The sequence below is a fragment of the Dermochelys coriacea genome, chromosome 7 (assembly GCF_009764565.3).
Source record: "Dermochelys coriacea isolate rDerCor1 chromosome 7, rDerCor1.pri.v4, whole genome shotgun sequence".
Classification (NCBI taxonomy): domain Eukaryota; kingdom Metazoa; phylum Chordata; order Testudines; family Dermochelyidae; genus Dermochelys; species Dermochelys coriacea.
Genome location: NC_050074.1, coordinates 70,501,254 through 70,523,393, shown reverse-complemented (window position 1 = coordinate 70,523,393; position 22,140 = coordinate 70,501,254). Strand labels below are relative to the sequence as shown.

General features: G+C 39.0%; 1 protein-coding gene across 2 annotated transcripts in view; it reads right to left on the bottom strand.

Moving 5' to 3' along the window:
- Positions 1-22,140, bottom strand: part of NRG3 (neuregulin 3) — an 896,691-nt gene that overhangs the window by 698,341 nt on the left and 176,210 nt on the right. The window lies entirely within an intron of this gene.

The window sequence follows — 22,140 nt, the reverse complement described above, 5'->3', positions numbered from 1 at the left end:
TATATCGTAGCGCTTGGCTGTAGACAATGGATCGAGTGGTATGATCTGGATGAAAGCTAGAGGCATGTAGGTAGGAATAGCGGTCAGTAGGTTTCCGATATAGGGTGGTGTTTATGTGACCATCGCTTATTAGCACCGTAGTGTCCAGGAAGTGGATCTCTTGTGTGGACTGGTCCAGGCTGAGGTTGATGGTGGGATGGAAATTGTTGAAATCATGGTGGAATTCCTCAAGAGCTTCTTTTCCATGGGTCCAGATGATGAAGATGTCATCAATGTAGCGCAAGTAGAGTAGGGGCATTAGGGAACGAGAGCTGAGGAAGCGTTGTTCTAAGTCAGCCATAAAAATGTTTTTATGGCTGACTTAGAACAACGCTTCCTCAGCTCTCGTTCCCTAATGCCCCTACTCTACTTGCGCTACATTGATGACATCTTCATCATCTGGACCCATGGAAAAGAAGCTCTTGAGGAATTCCACCATGATTTCAACAATTTCCATCCCACCATCAACCTCAGCCTGGACCAGTCCACACAAGAGATCCACTTCCTGGACACTACGGTGCTAATAAGCGATGGTCACATAAACACCACCCTATATCGGAAACCTACTGACCGCTATTCCTACCTACATGCCTCTAGCTTTCATCCAGATCATACCACTCGATCCATTGTCTACAGCCAAGCGCTACGATATAACCGCATTTGCTCCAACCCCTCAGACAGAGACAAACACCTACAAGATCTCTATCATGCATTCCTACAACTACAATACCCACCTGCTGAAGTGAAGAAACAGATTGACAGAGCCAGAAGAGTACCCAGAAGTCACCTACTACAGGACAGGCCCAACAAAGAAAACAACAGAACGCCACTAGCCATCACCTTCAGCCCCCAACTAAAACCCCTCCAACGCATCATCAAGGATCTACAACCTATCCTGAAGGACGAGCCATCGCTCTCTCAGATCTTGGGAGACAGACCAGTCCTTGCTTACAGACAGCCCCCCAATCTGAAGCAAATACTCACCAGCAACCACACACCACACAACAGAACCACTAACCCAGGAACCTATCCTTGCAACAAAGCCCGTTGCCAACTCTGTCCACATATCTATTCAGGGGATACCATCATAGGGCCTAATCACATCAGCCACACTATCAGAGGCTCCTTCACCTGCGCATCTACCAATGTGATATATGCCATCATGTGCCAGCAATGCCCCTCTGCCATGTACATTGGCCAAACTGGACAGTCTCTACGTAAAAGAATGAATGGACACAAATCAGACGTCAAGAATTATAACATTCAAAAACCAGTTGGAGAACACTTCAATCTCTCTGGTCACTCGATCACAGACCTAAGAGTGGCTATACTTCAACAAAAAAGCTTCAAAAACAGACTCCAACGAGAGACTGCTGAATTGGAATTAATTTGCAAACTGGATACAATTAACTTAGGCTTGAATAGAGACTGGGAATGGATGAGTCATTACACAAAGTAAAACTATTTCCCCATGGTATTTCTCCCTCCCACCCCACCCCCCACTGTTCCTCTGATATTCTTGTTAACTGCTGGAATTAGCCTACCTGCTTGTCACCATGAAAGGTTTTCCTCCTTCCCCCCCCTGCTGTTGGTGATGGCTTATCTTAAGTGATCACTCTCCTTACAGTGTGTATGATAAACCCATTGTTTCATGTTCTCTGTGTGTGTGTATATAAATCTCTACTCTGTTTTTTCCACCAAATGCATCCGATGAAGTGAGCTGTAGCTCACGAAAGCTTATGCTCTAATAAATTTGTTAGTCTCTAAGGTGCCACAAGTACTCCTTTTCTTTTTGAGAATACAGACTAACACGGCTGCTACTCTGAAACAAAAGAATAATAATACACAGTGATTTGGCTTTACAAGTCTCTTTTCATAAAACATACCTCAACAATTAATTCACTCCATGGGTTCATTGAATTCTAGGATTAAACTCACTGTCAATTCTCTTACCCACTTAAAATCTTTTACATTAGTCCTTCAAAACATTGTTCAAAGGAATGTATGGTTATGGCCTTTGTAAAAATGCTCCATCTTAACTCCATAGATCTGCTCCCCGTTTATTTTCAGTGTGTGACCTGCAATTTTTTCCTTCATTATACTGACAACACAATTGGCAAAGCCAGTTGTAGTGTGCACAACAACCACAAGTACTGTATTGTAAAGTGTTTCTCCTTAGCAGTTACTGGTCCCTGGAACTTCACAGCTGAGAGCTCCAGAATTTTGAAAAAATCCCAATGTGGCATTAGCTTATTGGAGTAGACTAGTGCTATAAGGCACATGAGGTGACAATAATAAAAATATAAACTTCATTTACGTAAAATGAAAGCTGTGAAACACTCTGGATGTAAGCCCTATATACATATATTCAAACTTTTTAACAGGCTGGTAGAACAACAGGATGCTTAAAGGAATAATCTATCCACAATGGAAATAATCTCTCTGGTAGGAGAAATGCTTTTGTTGGGAAGTACCTTAAGTACAGTACTTTCATTCTGACTAGGCAAACTGATCCTTCAGGGTTTACAAGTTTCAGAGTAGCAGCCGTGTTAGTCTGTATTCGCAAACAGAAAAGGAGTACTTGTGGCACCTTAGAGACTAACAAATTTATTAGAGCATAAGCTTTCGTGAGCTACAGCTCACTTCATCGGATGCATCCGATGAAGTGAGCTGTAGCTCACGAAAGCTTATGCTCTAATAAATTTGTTAGTCTCTAAGGTGCCACAAGTACTCCTTTTCTTTTCAGGGTTTACAAATTGCAGATACTGTTTGACCAAATAAATCTACATATTAGAGTTTTAACTGAAGAAAATGAGACATTAGGGGGTCTCTCCCCATTTGTAGCCACTTAGAAGATACTTGGACCTCACAGTCCCATGCTAACAACAAGGTAGGAAAAAGTTTGTAGGAGGTAGGTGTATATTGTTCTGTTCAGTTCTGCTCATCCTCATTCATTGAAAAATAAAGAAACAGTTGTTTATATGAAAACATCATTACCTGGTATTCTCTCATTGGGTATGTAGCCATAAGAGAACTTTTTATTCATCACTAATTGTGGCTACCTTCAGTGGTTTATAGGAATATTGTGAAAAAAATTAGCAGCCATAGAAATAACTCCTCAAAAAGAAGGAGCTATTCAAAACAAAGGTGTGTGCATGGATCCAGGAAAAAAAATTCTCTAGATTACCTTATTAGTTTTTCACACCAGCAGATGAATAATATAGAGGTTTCATTGTAAAAGGAAATGTCATAGTAGGTCCTTCCTAACCAGTAGGAACACACTGATCCTGGGGAGGATGGTTAACCCTTGCAAGGGGAAAAAAGCACTTTTTACCATGCTTTATCTCTGTCTCTAATAATTAGAGATAATAACCTGAAAAAATCTAGATAGATGTTCTCTTATGGCAAAGACTCAGGCAGTCAAATAAAACACGGTTAATTTGTTTTAAAAAAAAAGTCCACAATGATGCAACAATGAGGTCATCTTAATGGTGCATTCAAACAAGTCTGTACAACCAGCTTTAGAGCCAGATCCTCAAGCATACATGGATTCCCAATCCAGCCAAGCACTTACGCATATGCTTAACTTTAATCATGTGACAAGGAAAGAATTTTCTGTAGTATCTGTCTGGTGAATCTTTCCCATAGGCTCAGGGTTTAGCTGATCGCCATATTTGAGGTCAGGAAGGAATTTTCCTCCAGGGCAGATTGGAAGAGGCCCTGGAGATTTTTCACCTTCCTCTGTAGCATGGGGCACGGGTCACTTGCTGGAGGATTCTCTGCTCCTTAATTAAACCATGATTTGAGGACTTCAATAGCTCAGACATAGGTGAGAGGTTTTTCGCAGGAGTGGGTGGGTAAGATTCTGTGGCCTGTGTTGTGGAGGAGGTTGGACTAGATGATCATAATGGTCCCTTCTGACCTTAGTATCTATGAATCTATGAACTCCATTTAAGTCAATGGGGCTATTGTATGTTCAGAAGGGAAAGCTTGCAGACAGACACCAATTTAGGATGTTGCTCTGATGTGCACTTTGATAGCTGATTAAAGAATTAGCCTTATGCCCATATTCAGTTATAAACTTTCCATAATGGATAGATTTGGAGATGTTCCGATGACTGTACATCAGAAACATGCAGGAAGAATAACTAAAAGGCTCTTACATTGTAACAATCTTAAAAAGAAGTAGTGTAAGTGAATGAGTCCTAAAATGTTATAGTAAATAGTATCGTATTCCAAAAGTTACATGGCCCCATCCAGTGCAAACGTCAGTCAGGGAAAAGTGGCAGGAGAAGCTCAATATGACTTTCATGCATAAAGTCTGGTATATGACCTTCAGGGCATCTTACAAAAGACTCAATTCCTCTTCCAGAAGACATTTCTCTTAATGCCTGGGCATACATTTGGCAACTTAAGGTGAGAAAATGACAGAACAGTGCTCCAGTATGGGCACTCCTTGGATTATTCACCAACAAAAATCACTCGCTCATTTTATCCTTCAAACACTTGCTCACATGATGAGTATGGCTTTACAGGATAAAATAGTCTCTCCCTTTGTTTTCTATGTTGCAGTGATAATGAAGCTGCAGACAAAATGCCATACTTTTGGTTCTAATTTTAGGTGACAAGGTATACTAATGAAACAATTCTTTGAGCCTGAGTGTTAGTGCTTTGGCTGATCAAAGAAGTCACATTTTCTTCAAATAAATCTAGAACAACATCTAAAATTGAAAGCTGTATCATTTAAAATACAGATTATGTTCGTCACTCCCATTGGTATTGTAACAAAATAATCACGACTCCATGTCTTCAAAATCAGAATCCCTATTTCTAACTTCTGAAGAGCTATTCATTCATACGCATCTAGGGACTCCTTAGTGAATCTGTGTAGCAGAAATGAGATATGCCAATACTGTACATATTGTCAGGGATAAACTCATTAAAATATATATCTTCATGGATTTAATGGACACCAGATATCTGATGCTCCATCTTTGGCACAAAAATATAGAAATGACAGATAATTTGAGCTTGAATCAGATTTCTTAATAATGTGATTTGGGAGGATAAATCTATTTATGAAGCCTCAGAAGAAAGTGAATCAAATGCAATGTTCCTGAAACATTTAGCATTTGTAAGATCTCTATGTGATCTCAGCACTTTTAATTAGTCTTGCAGGAAGTATTATCAATACTGAATGCTTTCTCTTTATTCTGTGTGCTGTCTGGTACTATGAGATTTTCCCCCACCACCATTCAGACATCTTTTGAGACTTGCACAGACATCCTTCCCATTACACAAACCAAATTAAATCTTCAACAAACCAAGAAATTACCTACACAACTAATTCCTGCAAAACTAGTAAGAGTAACAATAACTTTAGAGTAATGAGTATCCTTACATTTCTGTATTAACCTGTACATGTCATGAAAGAGTGCGTCTCTTGAATGACCATGTAGATTAGCACTTCTACTCAACAACTGAAACTAAACAAAGAATTTAGGGAACAGTCACTGGAAGATTTCTAGCCATTCTATCCCTTTATCAGCAGCCACAACAGAGACTTGTAACCACATTGGAGAGGAAGGGGATAATATCATTCCCCTTTATTTCTATTCTTTCCCTTTAGCTGATCACTTACTATATAAACCTACCTACCTCTTCCTCCTCTACCACTCAAAAAAATTGTGGAACTAGCACAATGTTTACCACCATCGAATTGTTCACTCTGCTTGTGTGTGTGTGCATTCACCCTTTCCTCACCCTGTCTGAATTATCTGCTTAAACAATATTAACTCATTGTTTCCTTGTACCCCCTCTGTCTGTCCGTATCCATCTGTTGTCTCTTGTGTGATACTTGGACTGTAAGCTCCCTGGGAGAGGAACTGTCTTTTTTGTTCTGTATTTATACAGCACTTACCAAAGTCCTGGTCCATGACTGGGGCTCATAGGTGCTAGAACAGTACAAATAAATAACAAATTATAATATTAAGAAATTGAAGGAAATGTTTATTCTAATAAATGAATGCAAACTGTTATTGTCACTTGAAATGTAAAACAACACTTTGCCTTTCTATAGCACTTTTTATCCAAGGTTCTTAAAGCATTACAAATGTTAATGAACTAATCCTCACAACTCTCCGACAATGTGGAGAACTGTGAAGAAACTGAGAGGTTATGTTATTTGCCCAAGGCCACAGAGGATGTTTGTGGTACAGTCAGAACCTAGAATTCCTGATTCTCTTTTAATCACCAGATCATACTCCCTTCCTGTAGAAAGTTAAAAGATAGTCTGAGAACTAGGTTAGTGATAAGTGAATATGTGAGAAAATTGGTGGCTTCAGTGGGCAAAGTGCTTGGTAGACTTGATAAACATGGTAAACTCTCAAAGCCCCATAAACTCAGGCAAAAACATTTAGGGTGAAATCCTTGCCTCCACAGAAATTCTGCCATAGGCTGCAATGGGACCAGGATTTCACTCTACTTTTCTTCCATTTACCTTGACAACAGTTAAAAATGAACTACCATTGATACTCTGCTCACCCATCAAACTCATTATTTAGCCCTGTGACAGGGTTGCTGCTCCCATTTAGGGGAATAAATTACAGCTGACTGGAGGTAACCTGGCCCTAACTGGGGAAGCAGAGACAGCTGCCGCCTAATTAGCCTGGGGTTGTATAAAAGCCTCAGAGGAAGGAAGCCAGGGGAGGGAGCAGAAAGAAAGGGAAAAAGCAGGGAGCAGAAGTAGGGAGGTAGCTCTTCCCTCCCTCCCTCCCTCCTGCCTGCATAAGGTGAAGGGTCAACTGAAATGGTGGTGTGAACGAGTCTGTGAATAAACTGCACCAGTGGTTACTAACCCCAGGGTCTCAGAATGCCTTTGTGAACCTAGCAGAGGCAGGAGCCAAGGGGGCCCTGCTGTGCTCTGCTACAGGCCCAAGCATGAATAAATAAATTCTTGTAATACACATGAAGTACACATATAGGAGAAGTAGGTAAAACAAGCAGGAGCAAATGAGTTACAACTAGATGGGCAGGTTATGTTTATTATTTGGGGTTAATTTATTTGGATATCCTAATTTACTGAAGTTGCAACAGAGTTAAAAAAATTTTAAAAATGCACCGAATGTCTTGACTTTAGGAATAATCAAAGCAAATCCAGGGTTCATTACTATCACTTTTTCAATCAGTTTATATATTTGCAATTAGTTTATATCTATATAAATCTGGGGTCGGCAACCTTTGAGAAGTGGCGTGCCAAGTCTTCATTAATTTAAGTTTTCACGTGCCAGGAATAAATTTCACATTTACAGGGGCCCCCCGACGGAACCCCAGACTGGCAGTGGGCTGAGCAGTGCCAGCAGCCGGGACCCCGGCTGGCAGGGGCCAGCGAATGGAACCCCAGACCGGTAGCGTGGGTGGCAGATGGAACCTGCCAGTCTGGGGTTCCATCTGCCATCTGTGCTGCCGGTCTGGGGTCCCAGCTGCCAGCCGCGCTCATCCTGCTGCCGGCCTGGATGGACGGAACCCTGGGCTGGCAGCGGGCTGAGCGGGACCGATGTCTGGGACCCCAACTGGCAGAGGCCGGTGGACAGAACCCCAGACTGGTAGCGCAGGTGGCAGACGGAACCCCAGAGCAGCAGCGTGTTGCGCCACTCAGCCCACTGCCAGCCGGGATCCCGGCCGCCGGCCCAGCTCAGCCTGGGGTTCCGTCCATCCAGGCTGGAAGTGGGCTGAGTGGGACTGGCCAGGACGCTGACTGGCAGCAGAGTGCCACTAAAAATCAGCTCACGTGCCGCCTTTAGCATCGTGCTTCATGTTGCCGACCCCTGAGAGAGATCATAATGAGTCTGTATTTCATAGCTGTATTAACATTGGGTTCATTGCTATTGTTCAGATTTACCTGGGTGAATACCTTTGAACTGGGTTGATGTGGTTCACTGTCATTGTTATTTACATGCCAATTCATATTTATCAAGTATACTACAATTAATGCTGCAAATATTCCTAGTGACTTAACATTTCTAATATAATCAGTTACTAATTTCCTTGCATGCTTTGTCTTTAATATATTGTAATGCCATTAAACAGCACTACACTGAGCTTTGATGGTATCACTTATAAACCAAAACGCTCTTTTCAACTATACTTTCTCATGTTAGCTCAGTAAATTAATGACTTCTGAGCAATTTAATATGTAAATTAATATTTGGATACGAAAAAGTCCTGCTGAAAATGTAATACATTAAATGGATGTTTTGTTTCCTGAGAAATCAAATTTTAAGTCTGCTGATTAGGGGGGAGTTCAGGCAACATATATTCATTGCTTCCAAAGGAACACACACAACTAGGCATCTCAAAAAATATTTGGAAATATTTCCTAGACTCTGAGGCTAAGGCTGTATTCTACACTTACAGTAATGATACGCATAAAACCTCAACATAGAACATAAGGGGAAAACCAACCAAGTAGCTTATGCTGTGCTTCAGTATGAGCTAGTTTTTTTACCCACACTTCTGTCCCGCAAAATAAAAGCAGCCCCTTTTGTAAAATAAAGTAAGCAACATTTAAAACTTAACATATATTTAAGAATTGTTGAGCCATCATATTTTCTATTTTAAATATAGGAAAAATATTGTGATTACCTCGTATGCCTGCTGGTCTAACTCCTTTATTATTGATTCCTACTGTATTAAAAATCTGAAAAGAAAATCACAAATATACTTCCTAATTTGAGGTCAGAATCTCTCTAACTTGGGGGGGGGGAACACAAGCATACAAACAAACTGTATACATAAAATTGACACTATTTGAAAAAGCAAAGTAAGGTAAAGTTAAGCTTAGTTATGTATGGATGCACTGCTGTTCAGGAGAAATTAACCACATTTATCAGCACATATTAAAGCACATGAGAAAATGCAGAATAAATTATGCAAGGACGTTCTTGACAATAAAGGGAGGGAAATGACTTGCAGGTTAATAATATCCACCTCTCACTTCATATTAATTGTGTGTGCCATACATTCTCAGGTGACATTTGTGTAAGCATAGTAAGTGCTTTCAAATGATATTCTGTAGCTAATTAAAAGTTATGGTTATTCCTCCCTGTGGACTCTGAATATGTACACTTCAGAGTTCTCACAATTAACCATTTTTGAGTTTTCTGGGGGTTATAAAATATTGTTTAAAAGAATATATTTATCTGTTAATGCTTAGCTAACTGTAAAACAATACAATGATTTGACTCAAAATCTGTGGGAGAAAAAAAAACAAACACAAAACCAACCAACCACTATTCTAAAGACCAATTATGGGACGTTTCAATCTCAAGAGAAACTTGTTGATAAAGTTATGAATTGGTTGAAATATACAGAAATGCTTTCTGTGATTCAAATGTAACAACATTTGTTATTACCATCAGTGTTGTAATCATAATTAGTATCCAAAGATCATGCAAGATAGAAAGAAAAACAGTTGGAGAGGCTATCGTATAAAGAGTGTTTTAAGAATATTTAGTGGGAGTAACCTAAAGTTCAAACTATCACATTAGTTGTTGTATTAGTTGGATATATTATATAGTTAAAAAAATGGAAAAACCTGCATTAGTAGGAACTGAAATTAGGTTGAGTTCTATACAATTCTCCTTTCCCTACTTTGTGTGTTATTTGTGACCTGATTAGTAGGATAAGAGAAAACGGGAAACCAAAATTAGATTAAAATCTTTTTCTCCTGTATTTCCCTCTCCTCCTTGACTCCTAGATCTAATATTAAAGTCTCCTTCCTTCTGTTTTCCTCTGACCTGTACATTAACCCCACACGTCTATTCCCTTCCAACTCTCATCTTCCCTCATGTGTCCCCTCATCTCCTCTCTCTGGTTCCATCCTGTTTATCTGATACAGAAAGCCTTCATTACACTAAAATGTTGTCATTCAGTATACACACAGCATGATAGGATTGCATGTGCAGATTAGAGAGTTTTAAATAAACCACATAGGATGGTTTGAGCATGAGCTCAAGTTTGGGAGACAGGCAATAGGTTGGGCAAACCCCTCACCCCAGGGTGGGGGACCTTAAGAGGGGGTATGTGATTTCTGGGGACATTACAACTCATCCATTCACAGGGAATGTAAATTTGTGGCATAGAATTGCTGCCCCAAGGGCATCTGGGGGACAACAGGGCACTGAGGGTGCCCCGATGGTCAGTCACAAGTATGGCTATGCTGGGTAACTGACCCATGGGAGTTCACCTTCTCAGTACTACTAAAGATAAAATATTGAGCAGTGAATATTTAGACATATTAATCATTGTTGCATCAGGTGTAGAATCAGGTGTTGACAGTCAGCCGGGACAGAGCAAGCAGAGCAAGCCTCCCAGGTATATAGTGAAATGATTATGGAATTACCTGCACCAGACACTGTTATCTGCCGGGTACTCCCAGACATTTAACAAAGTTGCAGCCTAATTAAAGCACATCCAGTGTCTCCTGTACTTTTTCCAGCATAGCTGGACAACAACAAAATGGTCAACACATCATCTCAGTGGTCTAAACAACCTGCTTATTCCTCTTTAAGTTGAAGATCTGTTTCTTGATATTTTCCAGGATGTTGCACACGATTTTCCCCAGGCACTGAGAGTTATGTGATTCCCTTCCAGTTACTGCAATTGGTATGGTCACCCTTCTTTGGCAATTGTACTATAAAACGTCCATCTTCCATGGGGTTGGGTTCTTTTCTTCCTTCCATATTCTACCCAAAAACACAAGGAAAGTCTGGAGACTTTCACCACTTGCTCTAAGCATCTCTTCAGTTATCTTCCCCAGTTGCCAATAAACCTATATTGTAAATGTTGCCGATTTGATTAAGAGCATGGGAATACAATTTTTAGTATCCGAATATGAAATTTAATTTAAAAGATGGAAGCTGAAGAACTTCATGTCTGCATTTTAATTGTAAAATTTTCTAGACAGTCTCTATTTGTAAACACAAGGAGAACAGAGCTCACTAACATCACTTACTTGTATCTGTGTCTGCAAATAACTATCACATATAAACAGCCCTAAAATAAAAGCTTACAACAGGTTTCAAAATCAGCAATGAAACAGCATAGCTCAGTTAGAAAAGTGGCATTATTTTAATGTCAGGATACTACAATATAGCCATATGTCAATTTGTCATGCTATCTGAAGAAGAATCTGTCTCAGAAATTCACTAAGAAATTTCTCACCTTCTCATACTGCACATAGGATGGAGATTCTTAGGGTACATTTATGCTGCAAACCTGATTAAGAATCTAACTCACATTAGCTAACTCATGTTAGAATAGCAGGAAAGATACAGCAGCTTGGTTAGCAGCTCAATTTAAAGCCGGGGGGAGGGTGAGATTTGCACCTCTTGTATGCCCTAGAACCCTAATCCATGATAGCTCATGGCTCCACCGGACAGTCTCCCACAGGAATCAGGGAATCTACAGGAACCTCAGGACGGCTTTAGCAGCTGTGGATTAGACTTAGTGTCATTTCATGACCTTGCGGAAGATTCCTTACTCTATTTCCCTAGTCCCTTTGTTTATCTGAGCTGCATATTTGGCGAAGGGTTTGCCCTTTAGGAAACAAGAGGACAAAATGTTCAAAGAAAACAGTGTGCACTGGGCAACATCTGAGCTACCGTTGCATTCTCCATTTTAATTTCCCTACAATAAATTAATTTTTAGTATTTCCAGTTGTTTCTTAAAGATGAGCATCATTAAAGTTTCAAAACTCATGATAAGATGAAGATAAAAATCTAGGTTTCCATGGTAAATCATTAACTCCAGGAAACAGCAGCAAAGTAAGTATCCATACTCTAAAATTCTAGATACAGCAGAAAAGAATCTCTGTATAAGTGACCGTGTATAAACATCCAATAGGACCTTAAAATGCATTATTGATGTGCAGCTCAACTGTGACTTTGCCACAAGCTCTGTGTATTGCTTCACAGCTTGGGGAGAAGCACAGGAAGCATTTAACCACAATCTGCTCCTAGATTCCCCCTACTCCAGGATGGGGACATTCCCTGCACCACCCCTAGTGCAGTGTGTGTTCCCCAGTGCACCAGCACAGCAACATTGGCTGTCATGTTGTCAGAGTGGAGCCAAGGTCTTACTAATTCCCTGCCTTTTCCCACTCATTCCCCATCTACATGGGCATGGGAGAAAGGTGTGCAGCAGTCCCCGAGAGGCTTCTCTCCTCTCCATGCTGCTACCTACAGTATAGGTAACTGGCAGGAGAAGTAAAATTATATAATTAAACCCTCTATTTAAAATTACATATACTAGTTAATATAAAATAATTCAAATTGATTGCGTCTTTAATTCCTGCCCTCCACTTCCCAACCCCCCTTTGGGAGAGGTACCACAGAAAGCCACAACCAGGAGATGGTGCCAATGGAGCCATGCTGTTAAAAAGCAGGAACCAGTGTGGGGATAAAGGATCTCTCTGTATACATAGTCTTGGTTTCTGGCAAATTCTGCAAGATCTGCTAGTACTGAGAGTCCAAACGCTTGTTCATTACATATAAACAATCCCTCACACTTCCAGAAGGATAATCTAGGAAAATTCTGGAGTTCTCTTTAGAACACACAAGGCTCGATTTCACTCTTGATTTTTTTTTCTAAGAAAGATTAGTTCCTCCCCCAAATTATCAACAGAGAGATGATCAAGCAGCAAAATTTAGATTATTCATATCCTAAACTTTAGAGCTGGAATTAAGATTCCACTCTTAAAGAAAATTCAGATCCAGATTTCAAAGAGCCCTAGAGTTTGGATTGTCGAGATCCAAGGTATGAGACTGGGCCCATCTCTACCAACTAGTAAGCAAGCACCCTATAGGAAAATTTGAACCTCTCCCAGGAACAGAAATATTTCATTTCTGGAATTTTCCACACACTTAAAATTCCTCCTCAGTTTAGGCCAATTAAACTGTTAGGAATTACAAATGCTGGAGAGGTGACAACATATTAACTAAAAAGAAAAAAAAGTTTAAAGGTCAGCTGAATATAATAGAAAACTTCAAGGAATGAAAACATTGCACTTAATAAGCCAATAACTAGCCTGACTTTAAAGGAAAGTTTTCTAATTGTGTGATAGGAACATTTTGAAGATTCCAGAAAGTGAATCTTTTTAGTAATTGGAAGATGGATCTCACTACTATTTATTATTACATAAAGTACTTGCTGAGATTTGAGGTGCACCAGATGGTCCTTCAAAAATAAAACACCAAAAGGTGAGATTATTACCCCTGCTTGGCTCCTGTATGCCAGGTAAAAGCAGCCAGGAGATGATTCTGACAGGAAGTCAGCCATGCCCCTTTCAAGCTCTGTTGTAGATGGCATGCCAAAGATGGGGAAATGGGACCACCTCTGAAGGTGGTGCTATGAAGGACCCAGACAGTGCTGCAGCCCCTAGGTACTGTTATAATAGAACACACTCTTATAATCTGGAGTAATGCAAAAAGCAACAAAAAAAACAAAGGCACTTAAAAAAAACAAACTCGTTATTCCAATGTTAACCTTTCACATAGGGAGTTTAATAAGTAAGGAAATGAAAGAGAAGCTTTTACAAAAATTTTAACTTGGTGACATTCTATTTGTCTTGTTCACATCTAATTTAATATATTTCTGTTTATATTTCAAATGCATGCCATAAAACCTACAAGATGGGGAATAGGGCTGAGTTGAGTTTGATGAAGGAACCTTGACTTAATGTAATATTAAGGTGGCATAATTTAAAATAATTACGTTTGGATAATTTTTTTGTATTTTTAAAAGGATGAGAGGAAAAACAATAGCTCTGCTTAATTAAGTTTTGTATTTAAATAAATATGGTTCATGGGGCTAGAGTAAGTTCATATCTTCTCTTCTGCTTTTGTTTGTCTGGAGACAAATGAGGAGAAAAGTTATTTGATGAAGACTCAGACATCCCTGCTCTTTCACAAAAGGGCTAAGAAAGCTTCTACTCCAATTCTCTAATGTCATCCATAAAGGAAGATAAGATGTAATAAATAATAATAATATTCAACAAAAAGACTCCAAACAATGCATAAGATTATAAGGCACAAAAAAAGTTCAAAAATATGTGGAATATTGCAACAAAAGCAGCAAAATAATATGCTTGAACACTAAAACTGTGTGACCTGCAGTTTTTCAGAAGCAGAGTTTTCTTCTTTTGCTGATGTTAGGGCAGCCATTTCTGGAAGAATGTGCCACATGTGGTTTAATTAACCATTTACAATCACTTCATGTAATTTATCCTATTAGCAACTGCCAAGTACTAGACTTTTAGGGAATGTTTACGCATAAAAAGCAGCACAACCCTATGGGAATAAGCCTCAGATCCTGGGTCAACTGACTCTGGCTGGGAGGGGTTCACGCTACAATGCTAAAAAGAGTAGATATTCCCACTTGTGCTAGAACCCAGGCTCTGAGACCCGCCCCTCTCACCAGGTCTCAGAGTCCAGGCTAAAGCCTGAGAAGGAACATCTACCCTGCTATAATTAGCCCCATTGCATGAGCCTCACAAGCACGAGTCAGTTGACTTGGATTCTGAGATTTGCTTCTGCAGGGTTTTCTTTGTAGTGTAGAAGTATTCTCAGCCTGTCAGACTGGGCAAGGAGTGATGTCACGACAGAATGGTGCACAGTGAAGTCAAAATAAGGGTGAGACTTCATTAAGCATTGATGCTTTGCTGAGCAAGATGGGATTACTCACATGCTTCAGGTCACACATGTGTTACAGTGCTTTGCTAAATGGGCACCTCAATGCAGGCTAGATCACTCATTTTATGATCAGCCCTGAGCAAGGGGCAGCAAGTTGTGCTGCCCCAGGAACAGCCCAAAAAGAAGATTGCAGATTGCAACTCTCCAATGAACATTCTACTCTCCTGCCTGGTCTGGAAACAAAGCAATTTGAACCCAGTTTATACCTAATGAAGCCAAGGCTCTGCTCAGCCTACACGGGGGCGGGGGAGGAGGCAATTCTGTCTACCATCACATCTTTAACCTGCGGTATAGGTTGCCCGCACAAGAGTGTCAATGGGTGCCTTACACCCCTTTACTGTCTTATGTGGCTACATAGCCTTGTGATGATCTAGCTCTGTAGAAGAACAGCTAGTAATTGGGGCCCCAATTTACAGCCATTGCCAGTGATGAGTAGCATCCTAGCATAAGTAACCCTGATCCCAGTCCATGGGAATGCTCACTTGAGTAAGGTACTATATGGATTGGCAGAATCAGACCCTGTTAAACATCAAGCATATTTTTCACAGAGTCCAAACTACTGCTACAGAAGGACACAGAAATATTAATGGAAATCCAGCCTTTACATTAATTCTCCTTTATCTAACTAGACAATTAGACCATTAGACAATTAGACTAGACCAACCCCCCACCGCCAACCTCCAATCATTTAGCATATGATTTCCTTCTAATAGTTTTTTGGGTTTTTTTAAAGCATACACAGGGCTCACCATTGCATGACAAAAGCCAGCCACAGGGAACAATATACTACAAGTATAAATAAGTCATACTTCTGAGGATAAAAATGACAGTACAAAAGGACAAAGCATTTCTTTTAAGCCCCCAGTATTTTTATATTCAATCATGTCAAATTGTTTAATAAATAAAAAGGTCATTAAGCTGCAGAACTATGAATTAACGAAAGAGCATAATGTGAAATTCAGAGTAAAAAGGGTGTCTGTAAAACCAACTAGGTTCAAAATAACAATACAGATGTTTTGGTTTCTAGCCACTTACAGTACATTCTGCTTAAGCGTATAACCCACTTGTCATAGCTGTTCATACACTTACCCAAGTACACATTTAAATTGTCATTGATCATTGACTCACCTATTGACTCTCTGTAATTCAATCCTTGGTTGATTGTTACGATTTTTGGCAGTTGGACAAGTACAAAGTCTTGCTACCACCACGTATGAAAGAAAACGATATCACTTGTCTTGAAAACAATAACTGTGTACTAAGCCTAACACCCAACACAGACTGATTTAGTATCTACTGCCTCTGACACATACATTATTATTTACTGGACAACACTAACTACTTTATAATATTTATCCTTTCATCTGATGATCTCAAAGCATGCTTGTTGGTCAAGCAACAGAGCCAACAAATTTGTCTCAAAAAACTGTTATAAACCAAGGAACATTTTGAATATTTTTCTTTAAAAGCTGAATAAATGCCTCAAACAGTAATTGATATTAAACTGCACCTACACAAAGCAATGGCTTGAAAAATCTTTATTTATGTGCTCCATCTATGACATTTTGCTCATATGAAGTACCTGTTAATAATGTACTACTTCAAGAGCTGGGCTGACATCAGTTGTGATGCTAAGCTACAAAACCAGGGTGCAATCCAAAATGTCATGTTATTTTCAAAATTGTTTGTTAAATAGAAAATAAGCAAAATACACACAATTTAATTCTAAATAAGCAAGGACCAACTCCTTAACTGTGCCCTCTGTCACTTTGCATTCTAGCAACAGTAACAGTTAAAGAAGAATTATCAACCCACAACATAAACCGAAGAGAAGAAATTTAACGGAGCGGATTAAATAGCTTGGAAATGGAAGGAAAATGTGTTCTTTCATTTTGAGCAAATAAACCAAACAAATTCACGAGGGAGAAAAAACTAAAGTATAGTATCAAGGTGGTGACAAAAATCAATAAAAGGGCCACATATTTGAAGTTAAGGCTGACACTTCATCCCTAAATTGTGTTGTATGGAAACAACAATCTGTCAGTCTTACTTTTAAAAGAGCAGGCTACTTTCACTTTGGGCCACAACATTATCATTTTGTTTATTTAAAGCTAACACAATTGTGTGTGGAATCGTTGGCAATCAAGCACTGAATAAACATGGAAACTGAATTATCTTTTCGACCTAGCATTCATCCGTCCAAAACACAGTCCGGGAAAGCCTGAGTTGTCTTTAGCTTCACAGCAGGTTGGAATTCTGTGAATAGAGATAGGACCTCAGGAGCAGATGATTTGGGTTAGATGCTAAATATAAAGGAAGAATTGACATTGACTAAGGAAATGGGGATCACACACTATCATTGTACCTTTAAGAGATGGTTGGTAGGGGGTAAAATGGATGGAATACAATAAAATGCCATTGCAAAACCCTGCTAAAGGGTGCTAAACCACTAGGAAAGGAATGTAATTGTCTGAGAGGAATACTGAACACAATTAGGAGTTCTCTGAGTGTGGCTGAAATGAGAATAGAATGCAACACAGCATACAGCAGCATGTGCTGCGAAGCAGATTGGAATCATGACATAGTATGTTCCCACACTGTGGAGGTTGTGAATGCTGTCAGCAACCACCTGGAGACAGACAAGAGAGGCGGATTGGGTTTGGGAGACCAGGGAGATCAAGTGAGTATTTTGCCAATGATTAAGGTTGTGCGTCTAACACAAAAATCTCAAGACTACATGCCATTTTAGTCATAATTGCCAAGTGAACTCAGAACACTTTGTAAAAATTACAGAAAGACTTGTAAACGAACACTCCTGTGATGCTTTGGGACAGCCTTAGTACCCACCCTTTGTAACAGATTGCAGCAAAGGTAAATAAAATAACTAAAATTCCTTATGGTTCATTCTGGTTATTTTTTGGGGGGGAGCGGGGAAGAGTCCTGCCTAATATCAAATTTTCCAAAATCACAGAAATCAGTTTTAAAGCCAGTGCATATCATTTTGGAACAATACTGAGTAATTATTTGGGAATAATACGGGAGTTCAGATGTTAATTCATGGTAAAATGAATTGCAATTACCTTTTCTGAAATAATCAGATTAGGATAATAAAATCTGGTGACAGAGGCAATTTGCTGATTGTAAATTGTGAAAGTCTTGGGATTATTTCAAAATAATTCTTGGGTAATAAATGTATCAATCACTGGTCATGGTAACAGGTATTGTTAACTGTCGCGTTTTTTAAAGCAAAAAATATATGGTTTCCTAAACAAAAGCGACAACTATAAAGATTGAAATTGTGTGTGACTAAGAAGTTTTTAAAGCCTAAAAAGGAAACAACCTGAAAAGCTTTTAGCTTGAAATCAGTAGTCTAGAAAGGTGGTTAGCTAGTGATAAATCAGACTTAAAATTTGATATTAGGTTAATAGGCTAGTGACTATTCAAATTTCATAATTCCTGGTAACTCACCTTTAATACCTGGGTAATGTTGGTAATTATTCTATAAAATTACATGGCATTCAAATTGACAACCAGTTTTATCATCTGTGGATGATTATTGCAAGTAACCAACCATAATTCCCTTAAAATAGTAAATCTAACATAAAATTTCCCTGGATGCAACATTGTTTAAAAAACGTAACAAAACAAAACCCTCTCATTGAAGGATATAGAGTACAGATTACTTACCCAAAAAAACAGAAGAGCACAAAGGTAAATGCATATTCCAGTTCAGCCACATATTTTTAATCAATCAGCCAAGATTTTCTAAACAATTTTGATTGCCCAACTTGGGACACCTTGAAAGGGTCAGAAATTTCTCATAATCAGGCATCTATAAAAGTCTCACATTGAGACCCAAAATCACTAATACTTTTTAAGAATCTTGGCTGCTTTAAAAAACAACACAAACCCAAAAAAACCTCAGAATACTGATTGGTAATCTCCAGTGAAGTTTATGGGAGTCTTTCCATTGAATTCAATGGACATCAGATCAGACCCTAAGAGAAGAGGCTTGGAAGCACAGGACTAAGAGCCATGAACTCCTAAATTCTAATCTTAGCTCTAATTTTGACTCTTCTCTGACTTTGGGGAAATTTTTGTTGCAGTTGCCTCATCCGTGCAATGGGAGCTCACTGGAAGTTTTGAGTACCCAATAAATGCAGGATGGGGGAGTGAGGTGTGAATAGAGTTGGATGAAATTGTTCAGCTGATTTTTACAATACTTGTTATCTTACTGTTGCTCAGTGCATTTTTTCTTCCCAATAGTTAAAGCAGCAAGTGAAGATATAGCACTTCTGTCTTTCAGATATCCCCTTTGAATCCAAGAGGTACCTATGAACAGCAAAGTGAGTCTATTAGTGATGACTGAATCTCAAACTGACTAGAGCTCCCGATTCACTTGGATGCTTATGCAGTTCTTATCCTAGTTACCCGAGTCTGTAATACTGGGCTGAGGACAGGCTCTTTTGACACATGCTTTGGTTTTTCTGCTTACACAGTCAACCTAGAAATTACAATAAGAACAAGCCTTCTTGCAATATCTCAGTACTTCCAGGAAAGTAACCAGGAAGATCAGCAGGGATGAAACACACAGTAATAAAAAGAAATTATTAACAGTTCAACTCTGGTTGACATAACAAATCAGCAGCAGTTAGTATTTTAGGTAAGGCAGAGGTCATTTTCTTTAGTTTCACTTTGTTTTTTGGTTTTTTTTTTAATTATTTTTATTTGTCTGGCAGGAGGGGCACGTTCTCAGCTGCTCCAATAACAAAAGAATAATTGATATTACAAGTAAAAATACATAAGTCAGGCTGAATACTGGGACGGACTCACCACGCACTTTATTATGGATTATTATTTCTACAGCAGAAGTGCCTAAGGACCCCAAATAGGATCTTATTGCACTGTAAACGCAACATATTTAACATAATTGGTTACTTTTGGGGCCAAAGCAATGAAGAAAAGATAGCATGTGATGTTCAAGCTCTGCAAGAGGTTGATGCTGTATGTGAAAGAGAGCTGATAACTTTGCACATTGTCCTTATTGCAACAGAAACATGCCCCATGTTAAAATCTCCAGCTGCGTCCAAAACATCAGTATTTCAGCTAGAAACTGAAATGCATGTTCAATCCTCAAGGTAACAAATCAGTCTCCAAATCTATAGTCATCACCCACTGGTTCACCGATAAGAAGAGTATTATAATAATTTAACTTCTTCCAAAATACCAGAGGGTGTAGTGGGGAATAGCAGTAAACCAGGTATTAATGAGTCTGACACGTTCTCTCTCCTAGATTTTCTACCTCTCTCTCACCTTCCAATTCTCATTCTAAAGACCTCATCCCTGTGACCAAGGGACATATGCCCAGAATCATTTTCCACTTTTCAACACCACCAAAATTCAATAAAGCCACACATAACAATTGCAAAGCATTACAATTATAACTGCAATGCAACTTTTAACTAAGTTCCAGAATGTGCCTGGACCTTATCATGAATGCTTGGTAAGAGGAGAGCGCCTAAGGAGCCTCTCCCAAGAAAATTACACTGGACAGAATTTTAGTCTCCTGTTTCTTGTGAAGCCAGGGACTGTCCTGTTCCTCTTCCCTTAGGAATCATGGTGTGTTAAGGGGCAGAAGGGGTGGGACCATAACTTCCAAACCTGTATGCTGGCCAGTGAAACCAGCCAGCTATGAGAGAAGGAGACAGCTGCATGCTGCTAGAGGGTATATTAGCAGGCAAACGGAGCTTCTAGGTGCCCAGCTCTAAGAGCTTTTCTACCTGCCCCAGGGAGAATGCCTCAAAATATTCCTGCTGGGGCACTACTCCCTTTTATAAGTGTTGCATACTTTTCATAATTTGGCCTATCTGAGGGTGTGGGTTGCTTTGAAAACAACAAGTAACTTTTGAAAATCAGGACCCAAATATAACCATTAACATATTCCTCGACAAAGAAAAGAAATATATATCATGAGTTATGTTTTTTCCTAACATTAAGCACAGACAATTACACACACACAATTTATGCATTCAGACACCCACAGTCATGTACAAATATACACCAGTACCTAATTTGGCATTCATGCATTCATCTGGCATTTGTGCACATAAATGTTACGTGCACACTAAAAATGTGCACAATTGTGCACATCTTAATTTCTCATCTTTAATTCAAAACAGATTAAATAGATCTGTCTTTTAATTTACTTACATCTTTTTTCTCTCTGTCTCTAATACACATTCCTTACTTATTTTTTTTTTGCCAGATGTATGGTTTAATATTTTTAAATTAAATATCACCTACTGACCTATCAAGTACTTGCTCCAGTTCTTGCCTATATCTAATGAGGTATCTTGTTATCAGCGCATAAGTAGACCTTACAAGATGAGGCTCCTTTTACATGCTACGAATAAAAAGAGAGATTCTGACCTTCGAGCTTATCTAAGTTTGCATAGGTAGCAATTACTCAGAAGCAGGTGGCTGCAAGTTCTGTTACTTTTCTAAATTAAGCAGAGCTTCCAGAAATGGAGTGAGCAAATTATCCACTGTGAATAGTTGCTAACCATTTTCACTAAGTGTCTTTAAGTGTGCAGTTTAAACATGCTTCTAATTTAACTAAATATTGACTACAGATAAAGCGTATAAAATTTGGAAGCCCAAATACTGACACTTGTATTACAGGTTCTTTTGGAGTTCCTGATTTTTCAAAGAAAGAGGAGAGATTAAACAAACATGTTTTTGCTTTCTTAGCTATCCCTTAACAATTTTTCTCTTAAAACTCAAAAAGTAAAACAGAGCATAAAAGAGCCTATCAAACCAGAAAGATAAAGGGGCCTATTTAATTATTTAACCTTAACACAGTTAAAGTGTTTCCACTTGGTGCAGATAAAGTAAAGAATAGAAAAACACAATTAGATGGATAACTTCTTACTTTACCTAAAATCAAAAAGTCACAGCAATCTGTGCAAGCTATGGGTCAGATTTTTCAACCTTACACAGGTTCAATAATGATTTGAAGTCAGTGTCACTAATAGCAGAATAAGATGCTAATCGATATGAATAAAAAGGGTGTGCGTGGAGTGATGGGGAAGAGGAAAAGAATATGAACATAAAATTTATATTGAATGTACAATTTATTTAGAGCATATAATATCCAGAATTATCCCCAAACCCAAAAGTAACTGCCACCACATTCACAGAAAGGTGTCAGGATATCAGGATGAAAACTCAATAATGAAATAAAATGAAACAGCGCAACACAGAGTTTGAATTGGGCTTTGATGTAAGATGCGATTTGACTGTCTAAAAGCCTTTCAACCCATTTAACCACTTTATGCTAGGATAGCTACAG